Raw genomic sequence first — 14581 nt, 5'->3', positions numbered from 1 at the left:
TGCGTGAAATAATAACGAATCAATTATTAGAATAGTAGGTGAATGATTAATTAGATAACATTATTCTATGAAAAGAATATTTTTTATTATTTCACGTAGTGTTGTCGGTCGGATTCGAGAAGCTAACTCAAACTCAATACATAGATAATATTCATTTTTGATTGAATTACAACAGATATTTCTTACAGCCTCGAGTATGTGGTTGTGCACGGTGTTTTAAGTTCGCTTGATCCCCGTTGATAAACGGAACAAAGAACACATCGCTGCTAATTGGTAAAATAATTGGAAATAATGTCTATTTTATTTATATTTTATTTACACAACAATGCAACAATGGTTAAGATTACTTTATTTACATATTACAGTATAATAAGTATACTGCAGCAACCTTTTCGAAGGCGGCGCAGAATGTCGTAGACTGCATTTGGTATGACAATGCTTGAGTACCATACTATAAAATTTCAGCTCGTTTATATTTATATTATTTAAAATCTCGGCAACTTTATATTTATTTGTATTAAATTGCAATACATTATAACAGAAAGTCAGGGAAAACATGTTTTAGTAATGGTCAAATTGAAAAACACAGCTTGTATCTGTACTGATACAAATTATAGTAAATGTATTAATAGCGTGCACATTAATGGAATTATGCGGAATGTTCGGCCACAGGTGTAAAAATATTTAAGGGGTGATTCCTGAAACCAAAATAAAGTCAAAATCAAGGATAAAAATATTGCGTTTCGGGCTCTGTTTTTTTAATTATTCGCAATTAAATATTAGTTTCTTTCTGAATGGACTCTCCACTACTATCTTGTTACATAACATGTTTTAGCGATTTTAGAAATTTGATAAAAGGGTAAAACAGTTCTAGAAGGGCAGGATCATTTCAACAGCCAAACATAAAGTACAAACATAAAGTTTAATTTAGTAGAGGTTTAGGTTATTCTACTGTAGATGTTCTTGAGCCTTTTCATTTTTCGTTTTTAAAACGCTTTTATTTCTTTCACTTTTGCATTATTTGTCATTCATTTACGATTTTTCTTACAAAGCGTCGCGCAAGATGGTTTACGTCGTCAAATGTCATAATATCCTTCCCTACGATTTGTGCTAGGTAGGCCTATGTATCGTTCGATTTGAGAATCCATGTGCACCTCGCTGTTTAGGTTGACCTACTTTTGCAAGGGGGTTTGCTCGGACACAGAGATATTTCGGCTATGTTTTAATTGACAATATCTAAAAAACAAAGCCGAAAATGCAATCTTTTTATTCTTGATTTGCATCTTATTTTAGCTTGAAGAATCGCCACTTAAATTTTTCTACAGCTGTAGAGTAACGCTTTGTATATATATGTTGGGTTGGCGTTAGACTTAGGGGCGTGTAATGTATCTTCATTAGGACAAGCCATCGTTGTTGCTCAATGGAGATTATATTTACAATTATATGTACAAATGTTGATTTAACAGAGTTTGACAACTAACCGTGGTGATTAGACATTCTAGATGTTAAAGACAATGTTCTTAGGTTCAATAACGAATCCACGATCAACGGGGAAAACTTTTTGTACAATAGAATATACTTTGAGTCACAAAATGACAGACAAGACGATGTGTGTAAACTCTCCGAGGTGATCACAAGAATAAAAGACTGATACGATCACATTTGTCAATTGCATATTCATCGGGGATATCAACAAAATTCTAGGCGCCGTTACTAGGCAAACCCGCGTAGAGCCGTCATTCCTTCCAAGGGCTTGTTTCTTAATACAGCGTGTGTCCCTCAATATTGGCACTTCTTCTGTTAGGTAAAAACGTTCATCCCGCGACCGTGGCTACGTTCGGCGACCAGTTGTGTCACCTCGAGCACAGGCCCACTGTCACAAATTTCGGGCAAACACAATCAGATCGTATCTCAACAACTACTTCTAAGTTCTATTATTTTAGTACAGCTATAATAAATAATTTAGACCAAAGTATCGGGGATCTTCCCAAAATTCCAAAAGAAAGGCCCGTTGTCCCTACATCTCCGACATATATATGTCGGATCACGATTCGAATTTTGGGCGCGCGACGACTCTTCATGTGGACTAGCCATCGTTTCACAAAGCCGAGATTTTATTTACACGTATATACAGGTCTATCACTAAGCTTAACAAATAATAAGTACGACTAATAATAAGTCTAACAAACACTAAGCCTAATGAATAATACGATCTACGAATAATTAAATTAAATAATACTATTAGCAATGTTTGAGTTCAAACGAATCCACGGTCACCGGGATAACTCCTTACTAAGCGAAACTAACTTAGACGCAAATGCAACTTGCACCTTGAATTTGACAAGCTTCAACGAGCCTTTGGACCTGAAGAAAGAGAGGGTCTCACCAGGCGACAAATCATTTCAGAAACTAATCTCCCATAATCTGTTACAGAACGTTCATGACTGTTTAACCGCAGTTCACAACCTAGATAGTAACGGGTTGAATCCCATCCAGGACAGCAAGGTCAACGTCGAGTCGAAACCTACTGGAAAGGCTTCGAAATCCACTGTGATCAAACCGTCCAGGGGCAGCTTTTCTTCGGGCAATACTTCCACGATGGACGTCCAACACAACGTATCGACGTCCAATCATCTCTCTTACATCACGTCATCTGCACCACCCGAGACTAGAAACATTGCATCGGACAGTCACACTCCGAGACGTAACGTGAAGACTCCTCCTTTGCCACCTCAGAGATGTGCTACGCCTGCAACTGGCCCTACTCAGAATAATTTCCGCATTATTAATACCATGACTAATCACTCAAATGGTATCGGTAATTTACAAAACATTCCATCTGATCCCAACGATTCTCTACTGAGTTCACAGAGCGCCGTACCGAACGAGTCGCGTATCACAGACATCTCACTGGAGTCACCCATGGCTCCAAAAACGCCAACATACTCTCCAACACCAAGGCAAGTCACAGTCACGACGTCCAACGGTCATTCTCCACCGAGGATCATCACTAAGAGAATGCGATTCGAGCGGGTCATCGGGGGGAGTCCAGCCTCCCAATCAACCTCAAACCTCCGCACCGCGCTTGATGAATCTTCACCAAGCACCACCGACGTTCCCTTCAACGATACTTCCTGGGCCGAGGTGTTTAACGACACTTCCAGAAGCCAGATTCACGACACTTCCTGGGTCGTGAAGTTCACCTGGAAATCGCTCGGCATCGACGAGGAAGATGGCGATCTAGACTACAAGGGAGACAACGTACCATCCAGGCAACGGCCCTTCGGCCGCATCGCCAAGTTCACCCTGGGGACGACAGCATCATCCGGACGGCTGTTGTTCATACGGCAAGGAGCATCTTGGATCAAGGTGCCACGCAGCTCGTCCTACCATCGAGCCGAGCCGATCCAGCAGAATACGGGCCATCAACAATCAACATGGAGTCGGGCGGCAGCTCCAATTAACTTTACCTTTACAGAACTTTTGATCGGTACCCTCTCAACGGGGGGAGTATGTTACGCCACGAGGCTTACCACAGGCTGTATTTTCTAACCGTCGCTCGCGGTCCTACAACGTCGCAGACGGATCGTTGCGGCTGCCCGGCAAACTTACATTGTAGTGGCAAGCGCATGGTTCATTAAGCAGGGCGACCTCCAGAAACGTCGACTCGTGGCCGTTATTTTACCTCGCGTAAAAGAATGTGGCGTGATCCGAACGTAGTGGGGGTCGCCTTCCAGAAAAGACGAAAATAATCGAAGGGCGGGCAGTTCCTTCTGACGAGTCAAACATGACACTTCGACAAATCTGACGAGCAAACGAATTTATCTAGAGATATCGCAAAATCGAGTCAAATTTCTGTAACATCTTCATCATATTATTGTAAAATATATTGTTCTATGTTAACCTGTTAATACAGTGTTATATTCATTAAACCACCTCTGTTATCCTAAACGAAACAGAGGAACGACTATTTCGCGGCGTCGATTAACATGATCGTAGCGAGAATTTACAACTCTCGTTGACGTGCTATCTCGCGATCGCGTCTCTCCTCGAACGGTCGTAACAAATAATCCGATTATTTATAAAGCACACTTACTGTCATTTTACTTTTGTATTTGCGTGATTACCTCGAAAATGAAGGTAAATACTAAATTCGCCCGCAATATTTTCGATAAACATATATACCCATGCAATATATATAGGTTAAGAATATATTGTTGTAAAATTTATCGCGTTTTCAGCTACTGAACGTAATATATACCGATTTATATCTATATATATAATATATTGTCTATCGCATTACGAGAGTATGTGGTTGTTGATAGCGACTCTTAATATTTATTGCGTAACTGCAAAATCTGATGGACCGTAACTGCTCCGGAATATAATTGTGACTGACTTCTTAATAACTGACTGTTGTAGTAGGTGACCACTCCTATTTATAATAAAACTACCGTTGGATAATTGCGGTTTATTCCCACGAGAACGCGGAGTTTCGGCATGTAGTTATCTCTGCGAATGCTACAGTCTTCGCTTCTGCTAATTTCCTTCCCAGTGTGTTACGGTTTCATCCGCCTGTTGATACGGTCTCCCAACGAGCATTGCAGTTTTACGTTTTGTTGATAATGAGTCTTCTCGACACGTGGTTATTTCTGCTCACGGTGATACCTGATCCTTTGATGCGGCGCTGCTGCTTACCTCTGCTGACTCTACCTGAGAACATCATCGTCCCTCAGCCCCCATTGGCAGCTTACTGCACTGTGTACTGTGGTGGGGACAGCGCGCGCAAGGCAAAGCGCATCAGCGGGCACCTCAATGTTACGCCAACTCTCAACCGCGCAACACCTATCTCTACGTAGTCTTCGATATAATAAAGTATCTCTAAAAATTTCTTGAAGTGTTTAACGATTCGTGACGAGTATATTACGTGAGTATGTTTATTATTTTATTGAAAGTGACGTAATGTGGATTTTACTGATCGCGGTGTGCACGTTTCGTGAATTCTAGTCATTTTTCTTGTCGCTTTATTAATCCTATCTTATTCATGGTGGCATATTGTGAAATTTAATGATTGCAGCGCGCATTGAAGTGTAAAGTGTAATCTTATGGGGATATACGTTGAAACCTGCCGCTTTTCCGCTCCAGTAAGGGATATCCTGTCAACTAAACACTCTGTTTACTTTATTTTGATGTCGAATGCATCGCATGGAAGTTTTGCATGAAGTACGCACAGATCTGTAAAGTGCAATTTCTTGGAGAATTTCGTTGAAATCTTCTTGTCGCGTCTCGCGCTTAACACGAACCGTAACTTTAGACAGAGTAGGAATATGCCATAACTCGCGAATGATGCGAGACAGTACTCTGGGCATAATAGAATTAGGTAAAGAACGTTTACGGGAATTAAAACGTGAAACGCACAGATATTTTCACTTTCTACAATATTAATCTACAACCAAAATTCAAATAATATGATAGGGGAAATTCGCGAACTGCCAACGTCCAAACACTGAATAATAATGACAAACGGGAATTATAAAAACCTGTCAATTACAGCACGCTCAGATATTTTTAGTATGTATTAATTTTCCAATCAAAATTAAAATAAAACTATCAGGAAAACTTGCGAATCGCTAACGCGTGGGCACCGAATAATAATAATAAACGGAAATTGCAAAAGCCTGCCAATTATAACGTAACGTATTAATCTAGAACTGAAGTTGAAACAATAAGTAACGATCATGTGGAAAAACTGATCGCAGCTCACGAAACGTGCTCATGTTACATGGAATAGAGAGATGGGAAAGCAACAAGTACGTAAAATTAGTTGGAACTCGTGAAATACGCGTGCCATAAGCAGTTAATTACGCAACATGCCACTTTGGATAAATAGGAATAATAGAACAACGAGCCTGTGAAAGACCAATCAGAAGTCGCGAAATGTGCGCGCCGAGATCAATCAACTACAAAACAAGTCACTTTGAGTTAGGGAGGAACGATAAGATAACGAATATGAAGGACCCCATTGAAACTCACTAAGTGTTCGCGCTGCAATCAGTAAATTCCACAATATATCACCATAAATAAATTGAAAGTGGTTATTTTCTTATTATTTTTTTATTTTATTAATCTTAGTCTGTGCCTTTCGGCTTTGGACGACTTCCAGATTACATCTCTTATATTGCCTTTACTTATATCTAACGCTTATCCTTCTTTGGCTTTTGCTTCCTTGCTGTGCTCCCTCCCTGTCGTTCCTCCCCCTCTTCTGCTGCTCTTCTCTTCACTATTATCGCTTTCAGTTCTGCCAGTCCTCCTCCAGTCTCCTTCAGCACTTCTCCCATGTTCCTTGCTCCTCCTGTAATCTCGCATTCCTCTACTACGTGCTTCAGGTCCTTCTCTCCTTTTTTGCATAATCTGCATCCTCTTTCTTCCTCCTCTTTCCAGTGTTCTCTTGCCCTGGTTTCGTTACCACATCTGAATCTTGCTACCATACTTCTGTCCTCCCATTTCATCTTTCCTTCTAGGTACTTTGGTAGTCCTTCTTTCGCTATGTTTCTGTAGTATCTGTTGTATTTAGATTCCCTTATTCTTTTCTCCCTCTCCTCTGTTTCTCTTTTCTTTCTTTCTTCTATGATCCGGTTCGCTGTCATCCTTTCTTGTCTATCTTCTGCCTCTCCCTGAGTCCTTCCCTCTCTCGCCTCTTCTAGCCTCATCTTTCTTTTCCTTGCTCTTTTCCCTTCTTGGCCCTTTCCCCGATACCTTTCTCTCTCCTTTATACATTCCTTCACTAATTCCTTCTTCGATTCCAAGGCTTTCTCCTCATACCTTACTGCTCTTTTCAATGCCTTTTCTCTAATTTCCTCTATCTTGCACTCCTCTCTCAGGATGTAGTCTGGCGTTGTTGTGTCTAAGCCTAGCAACTATCTCACGTAACTCCTTTTTATCCTGTCCAGTCTCTCTTCTATGTTCCATCCCCACACCTCCGCTCCATACAGCGCTACACTCTCTACCGGTGCTCCAAACATCCTCATTCTCCTCTTGTAGTCCCTTTTAAATATCCTTTCTCCTACGCTCCATGTCTTCTTCATCGCAATTGCTGCCCTCCGTTTTCTGTCTTGAATATGCTTCTCGTCGCTCCCGTTTTTTTGCAGTATGTACCCTAAATACCTAATTTCATCCACTTCTTCTAGTTCTTGTTCCCCCATCTCCATTTCCTTTGCCTCCTCTTGTTCCTTCTCTTTTCAAACACTATTACTTTCGTCTTTTCGGTGCTCAGTTCCAGTTCCACTTCCTCTAGGAATGTCTTAAATCTCTTCATCATTTCCTTTAACTCCTCTTCTCTGTCCGCTATCAATACAATGTCATCCGCGTATGATAATGACCATACCTTCCTGTCTCCTACCACTATGCCTCCTACTTGCCCTTTCCTCATTTCCTCTTCCAGCCCTGCCACATAGATGTTAAATAATGTCGGGCTCAGCGGGCACCCTTGTCTCACTCCCCTCACCGTCCAAAACTCTTCTGTGTTGTTGTTCCTGATCCTCACTACGTTCTTTGTATCCTCGTATATCTCCTCTATCCTTCTGGTTAACTTCTCGTTCACCCCCATTCTCCTCATTATCTCTCCCAGTTTCTTCCTGTTAACCCTATCGAACGCTGACTTTAGATCCGCGAAGTATGCAGATTGCTTCCCTCTTTCCCCGCTCAATTGTTTATCTATTATATAGTTCAGTACGTACACTGCGTCTATCACTCCTCTTCCTTTCCTAAACCCGAATTGGCTCTCTACCAGCTTGTCTTCGATTTCCACCTTCAGCCGCTCGTCAAGAATTCCTGCATAAATCTTGTATGCCGTGTCCATTATCGTGACCCCTCTGTAGCTTTTCACTGCTCCCTTGTCCCCCCTCTTGTAAATCGGACATATCACGCCTTTTCTCCAGTCTTCGGGTATCCCCTTTCCATTCCAAATTTTTCCTAACATCACCCATAACGCCTCCCCCACTTCCTTCGGCGCATACTTCCATACCTCGTTTTCCAAGCCATCTTGCCCCGTTGATTTTTTCTCTTTCAATTTTCTTATTTGGAATATTACCTCTGCATTCTCTATGTTGTCTTCTCTCTCCTCCTTTGATTCCTCCTCCTCTCTCCGCCCCTCTGTTCTTCTGTCCTCTTTGTTTTCTGTCCCCTCTAACGTTTCCATAAAATGATTTTTCCACTCCAAACCGGAAGTCAAAATTGAAAGTAGTTCACAATCGCAATAAACAATGACGGATCGACAAACGGACGAACTAAGGACAACGAATTCAGGAACATGCAAATAATACGAAATTTTTCTATATGTACAGAATGTGCATCACCGGTAGCAATTCGGAGGACTTAGAAGCAATTCATAGTCATTCTGATCAGATAATTCCAACAGCTCTGACAGACTATGTTGACCTACATAGGTATTATTGTTTGATACGATATCGACCTGCCTACCGCACCAACGACCATTCAATTTGTGGAAGTTGTTACGACTTGTTTCGTATGCAGCAAGCGGACGTACAGATGTACGAAGAAGCAAATTATCATAGCATTTGCGCAAACACAGGCCGCAGACGTGCCACTCATTGCATGAAATGTCATACACTAATAGGGGAGCTAAGATCCGCAAGAGAATGTCGCGACTGCACAGAGCTATTCCTCCTGCTGACTATAAATGAGTTAAATGCGTTAGAAGAGGGGGAATTAATACCCATTTTTGAACATTAGTAATTAATCTTTCAAAAATAACGAAAATTAAAAATAATATTGTGTATTGAAATTATAGCTCCAATTGATGAAATTAAATTTCAACAATAATAAGAATTAGGATAATCTGAATATCGTCGAGGCATAGATATTAATCCTAGAAATCGTTGAGGGAAAAATGAAAATGTCCTATTACATAATGAGTATCATGTAAGATAATATCAATTGATGAATTAGATAATATTGCTCCTGCTGGTAACAATTTTTTTGCTGTCACACAATCAGAATTATGTCCGGAACTGTTGTTCTGGCAACAACAGGCGGATCAAAGGTTATAGCAGCGAATGACCTTTTTCTTTTTATAACTATTTCATTTCACGAATTAACGTATAAGGAAGCAAGAATGAATGTTTCAAACCAACTGATTACTTACGACGGTGATCGGAACTCTGCGGAAACCAACGTGACTTCGCATATCTTGCCCAAAGACGAGCAGGAGATTTCCTGCTAATAGTGGGAGGAGAAATGCGAAAACCAGTAAGTGTCGTCTGCCATTGATGGCACCGTAACTCGTTGTGATTCTTGCAACCGTAGCAGAGTCAAAGGTTACAAGAGCGAACGATTGTTTATGGATACGGAAATAATGCAGCCTTTATAACTATAACAGCTGCAACAAATAGTATTTTGATATCCTATTTTATCTAAAAAATACTTGGTTGTAAAAATGTAAACGTATTGTGAATAAAGCTACTTTAAGAATTATTGAAACTTTATTTTTTTTTTCGAGAGAGAAGGGGCCGTTTGCGATGGGTACAATATGTAATTGAATTTATTTACCAGTCGCACTGATACGCTAGTTAACGTTACTCATACGGTTATACTAACAAATTGGAATTCGAAGAACAACAGTTTGGGATATTAATAACAGTGTTGCGCTTTAGAAAGGAACAACAAGTTTTCGAAACTATTCTATTCAGTCGTTCGTCTTCTTTCGAAAATAACGAACGAGAGTCGAACTAATCGAAATAGTTTAACGACCATCAATCTGTCGGCGGTTCTTCAGTCGAGTAGTTACGCGGAAGAAGGGATGCGTGACCATGATCGCGAACGCTTACGTACGTGCTGGGCGTATGAGAAGATGATAAAGGGATAATATAATATTAAATAATACAGTAATATAAAATACAATTATATACACAAGTATGCTCATCTTTGGTTACGGGTTCTTTCCAGAGCGTATATTTATCGCTATACAGTACCCGGGTACCCCATAGGGCCATAGGGGTTGAGGTTACGCCCAACCAGCGCGCAAGGCACCCAGTGCCTTGCTACCTCGATTAGCTGAGCCTGCAGGGGCTGTCGCTCGTCTCAGGCACATTTTAAGCGCTTCCGTCTCTCCAGGACGGTTCCGGAGCAGGTGGGACGCTGCTCACCCGCCGAAGGCCATTCGGAGGAACCAAGTCCCCCTTAAATCGGCCCTCTTGCCAGCATTTGGCCACAACCACTGCCACCACGAGTCTATACCCATAATTGGCCGAGTCGAGGGTTCGCTACGCCCTCTGGGCTAACACTCGGCCGCCCGTGGTACCGTTCATTGTCAACGGTGGGACCGCGCCTGTGGATGTACCGCCACGTCTCTGCTGCACGGCTATCCTGCTAACCGTGCAGACAGACCCAGATGAGACTCACGTAAGCGGGAGTTGAGGAAATGTACCTCGGCGGCTCTCCCGACGGTCTCACCCTTGGCTTCAGGATCGTGGGTGCGCTACTACCCAAGGCTCCGTGGGGAAGACTTAGTCTTACACCACAGCAATCTTCCTTGCGGTGTACATAGAGGACTCACGTAAGCGGGACGCTTGTCCCGACGGTCCTCCCTGGCTGCGGGAACGTGGGTTTGCCAGCCCCCATAGACTCGCAAAAGCGAATCCTCCCTGCGGAGGCAATTATATACACAGATTTAATAATTAAAAAGTTAACCAAAGAAAGATTTATAGAATTAAGAAGATGTTGCAAAGTATAATGTTGCAAAGGCATCCACCGCCGTCTGATATTTCGAAGGGAGCAGAAAGGGGCGGAAAAACGTCTGGGATGTGCGGTCTAAGCAGTAAATAACAGAAATTGCAGACGCGGATGACCGTTCTAATTTCTGCGACGGGCAAACAGTTTGATTAGCGAAAGTCCGCCGCCTCCAGAGAGACAGCTTCCCTTTTTCCGGTAACGAGAGAGGACGGGGAGGAGAAGGTGGATAAATAAAGAAAAAGGATACGGTGGGCATGACAGAGCTGGAGAGAATAGAATATAAGAGAAACGAGAATAAGGTGTTTTCTTTAATGGATGGGGAAAAGAAGAGATAGAAGTTGAGGGCGACAGAAAAAGAACGAAAAGGTACAATTACAATTGGAGTGCGAATGGTACGGAAAAAGAGGAAACGCGTCTGGTCGAAAGGTCAGTAAACTCGACGTGTCTGGCGAGCTGCACGAAATCGGTAACAAACGTGTCGCGAAATCTCCTCCGACCTCTTCGCAATCTCATTCGCTGCACCGTCCCAGCGGTTGTAAGTGTTCGAAAAAAAGAGGATAACAAGAAGTGAAACTCAATTTCGGCTGGCTTGTATTTCCCTCTTGCGGACGAAAGAGGGAAGAAGGGAACACGGGAAAAGCGTTTTGCAGTCGTTTGTTTCAATATTTTGGAGCGGCAGCGTATTGTCGATAAGCAAGGAACCTCGTGGATGTTGAAACGTGAATCGTTTACCCGCGATTATCTCTTACGGATCGATAGATCTGATAATCCGACGGATCGTGAATAACGACAGTGGGCTGCTCTCGTCGTTCGTTAACGAAATATTAAATAGGAAAAGAGCAAGGGTGGATGGGGGCACGACGCGTTGTTTGTTCGGTGCAGAAGTTTCCAGCTATCGGACACGGTTGCTCCTGCCTGGGCTACGCCGCTGTCGCTGCAACAAAATCAGAGAAAATATATTCGTCAATATTGGGCATGGGCATAAATTCCGCGAGCTCCTCCGGCGAGCCTAAAACTGATCCTCGTCGATACGACGCTTCCCTGTTCTACTCTCGCCATTATTCCTTCCTTCTTTTCGTTCTTTCTTTATCCCGTTTCTTTTCATCGTCGATTTTCACACGATCGCGACCTTTGGCCTCCTTTACTCGCGCGATTAAATCGACTGCTGCTAAAGCTTTGTTCGCCGCGCGAGAAACTTGGACGAGACAATGCCCCCCATGGCAACGTAATAAAGTCACCAGGCATGTATCTTCACCAGTCGGAACGTTCAAAACGTTAGCAGACCGGTTCGAGCACATACACGTAGACATTATCGTAATGCAGTATTCGCAAGACTATCGATATTGTCTAACGTGTATCGACCGTTTTTCGCGTTGACTCGAAGCCCTTCCCATCGCCAACATGGAAGCGCCAACCGTTGCTTCGGCCCTTCTTTCTACATGGATAGCTCGTTTCGGCGTACCCTTAAAGATAACGACCGACCAAGGACGCCAATTTGAATCGCGACTGTTTGAGGAATTATACCGGTTGCTCGGCGTCAAGCACTTATGCACGACGGCCTATCATCCCGCGTCTAATGGGATGGTAGAGCGCCTACATAGATAACTGAAAGCGGCGATCAAGTGTGACGACACTGGGTTGAAATTCTGCCGATCGTTCCGTTAGGCATTAGAACTGCGATAAAGGAGGATCTAAACTCAACGGCAGCCGAAATGATCTACGGCATCGGCATACGATTGTCGGCGGAGTTCTTTTTGCCAACCAAGCAGCAGCCCAATTCGGAATGGATGGAGAACGTCAAGTCACAGCCTGTTACACGACATGGCGAAAAGAAAATATTCGTTTTCCGCGAGTTGGAACCTTCGCCGTACGTATTTTTATGACATGACGTGATTAAAGGCCTTAACTAGATGTTAAAGACAATGTTCTTAGGTTCAATAACGAATCCACGATCAACGGGGAAAACTCTTTGTACAATAGAATATACTTTGAGTCACAAAATGACAGACAAGACGATGTGTGTAAACTCTCCGAGGTGATCACAAGAATAAAAGACTGATACGATCACATTTGTCAATTGCATATTCATCGGGGATATCAACAAAATTCTAGGCGCCGTTACTAGGCAAACCCGCGTAGAGCCGTCATTCCTTCCAAGGGCTTGTTTCTTAATACAGCGTGTGTCCCTCAATATTGGCACTTCTTCTGTTAGGTAAAAACGTTCATCCCGCGACCGTGGCTACGTTCGGCGACCAGTTGTGTCACCTCGAGCACAGGCCCACTGTCACAAATTTCGGGCAAACACAATCAGATCGTATCTCAACAACTACTTCTAAGTTCTATTATTTTAGTACAGCTATAATAAATAATTTAGACCAAAGTATCGGGGATCTTCCCAAAATTCCAAAAGAAAGGCCCGTTGTCCCTACATCTCCGACATATATATGTCGGATCACGATTCGAATTTTGGGCGCGCGACGACTCTTCATGTGGACTAGCCATCGTTTCACAAAGCCGAGATTTTATTTACACGTATATACAGGTCTATCACTAAGCTTAACAAATAATAAGTACGACTAATAATAAGTCTAACAAACACTAAGCCTAATGAATAATACGATCTACGAATAATTAAATTAAATAATACTATTAGCAATGTTTGAGTTCAAACGAATCCACGGTCACCGGGATAACTCCTTACTAAGCGAAACTAACTTAGACGCAAATGCGATCGTCGAAAATGCTCGATGTATCACTCTCCAAGGCAGTCGCAAGAATGCCAGCCTCGTGGAGATTTTTCTCCCTGTACGATTGCATTTTGTTTTCTATACCCGTTTGGAAGCATCGAGAAGGTTCCAAACGCCGTTGCTAGGCACACTCGTTGGAAGCATCGAGAAAGTTCCAAACGCCGTTGCTAGGCAGTTTCTGCCTGGAGTTTTGATTACTAATACAATGTATGTCCCATTGCATCGGCACCTCCGAGGCAACATCACACGTGGCTCGGCCCGCTCTCGAGGCCGCATGCCGCCACAACCACATTTCTCGGAAAACACATACAACCACTCCAGACCTCCGTTAGATAAAACATCCATCCCGTGACCGTGGCTACGTTCAGCGACCGATTGTCACCTCGAACCCAATCTCGCTTATTACAAATCTTAAGCAATTACAACTATAATAAAATCTAGGCTAAGGTACTAGAGGATGTTCCCAAAATTTCCAAGGAAAGGCTTCGGCTTTCCTTTCATCTCCGACATATATATACATATATATATGTCGGGTTAACATTAAGATTTAAGGCGCGTAACGATTCTTTTACGAGACAGAGATTATATTTACGCGAATATACAAGATTTTACAAAATATTATGAATATTGAGTTTAATGAATGATAAGATTAACAGACGATAAGTTTAACTAATAATTAGATTAAGGAATAATAAATTTAACGAACAATAAGAGGTACGAATAATATGTCTTACGAATAGTAAATTTAACGAATAATGAATTTAATTAACGCTATTAACAATGTTTCCGGGGTTCAAACGAATCCACGGTCAACGGGATAACTCTTTACTATGCGTAGAATAATTTTAAACACAAAAATACGATTGCTGAAACTTTCGGTAATTTGGTTGATGTATCACTTTCCAAGGCGATCACACGAATGAATATCTGATGAAAATCTTTTTCGCTATATGACTGCATTTGTTTGTTATATGCTCGCTGGAGACATCGAGAAGGTTCCAATCGTTGTTGCTAGGCAATTTCCGTCAAAAGTTTGTTGTATACTCTTTGGAAACATCGAGAAAGATCCAAACGCCGATACTAGT

At 42.2% G+C, this 14581-nt stretch overlaps 1 protein-coding gene across 1 annotated transcript in view; it reads right to left on the bottom strand.

Annotated features, from left to right (window-relative positions):
* The window catches only part of LOC126863710 (uncharacterized), a 38993-nt gene that overhangs the window by 15970 nt on the left and 8442 nt on the right, over window positions 1-14581 (bottom strand). The gene's annotated exons all lie outside the window — the stretch shown is intronic.

Source organism: Bombus huntii, chromosome 3 (genome assembly GCF_024542735.1).
Source record: "Bombus huntii isolate Logan2020A chromosome 3, iyBomHunt1.1, whole genome shotgun sequence".
Classification (NCBI taxonomy): domain Eukaryota; kingdom Metazoa; phylum Arthropoda; class Insecta; order Hymenoptera; family Apidae; genus Bombus; species Bombus huntii.
This window is presented reverse-complemented; position numbering and strand designations above follow the sequence as displayed.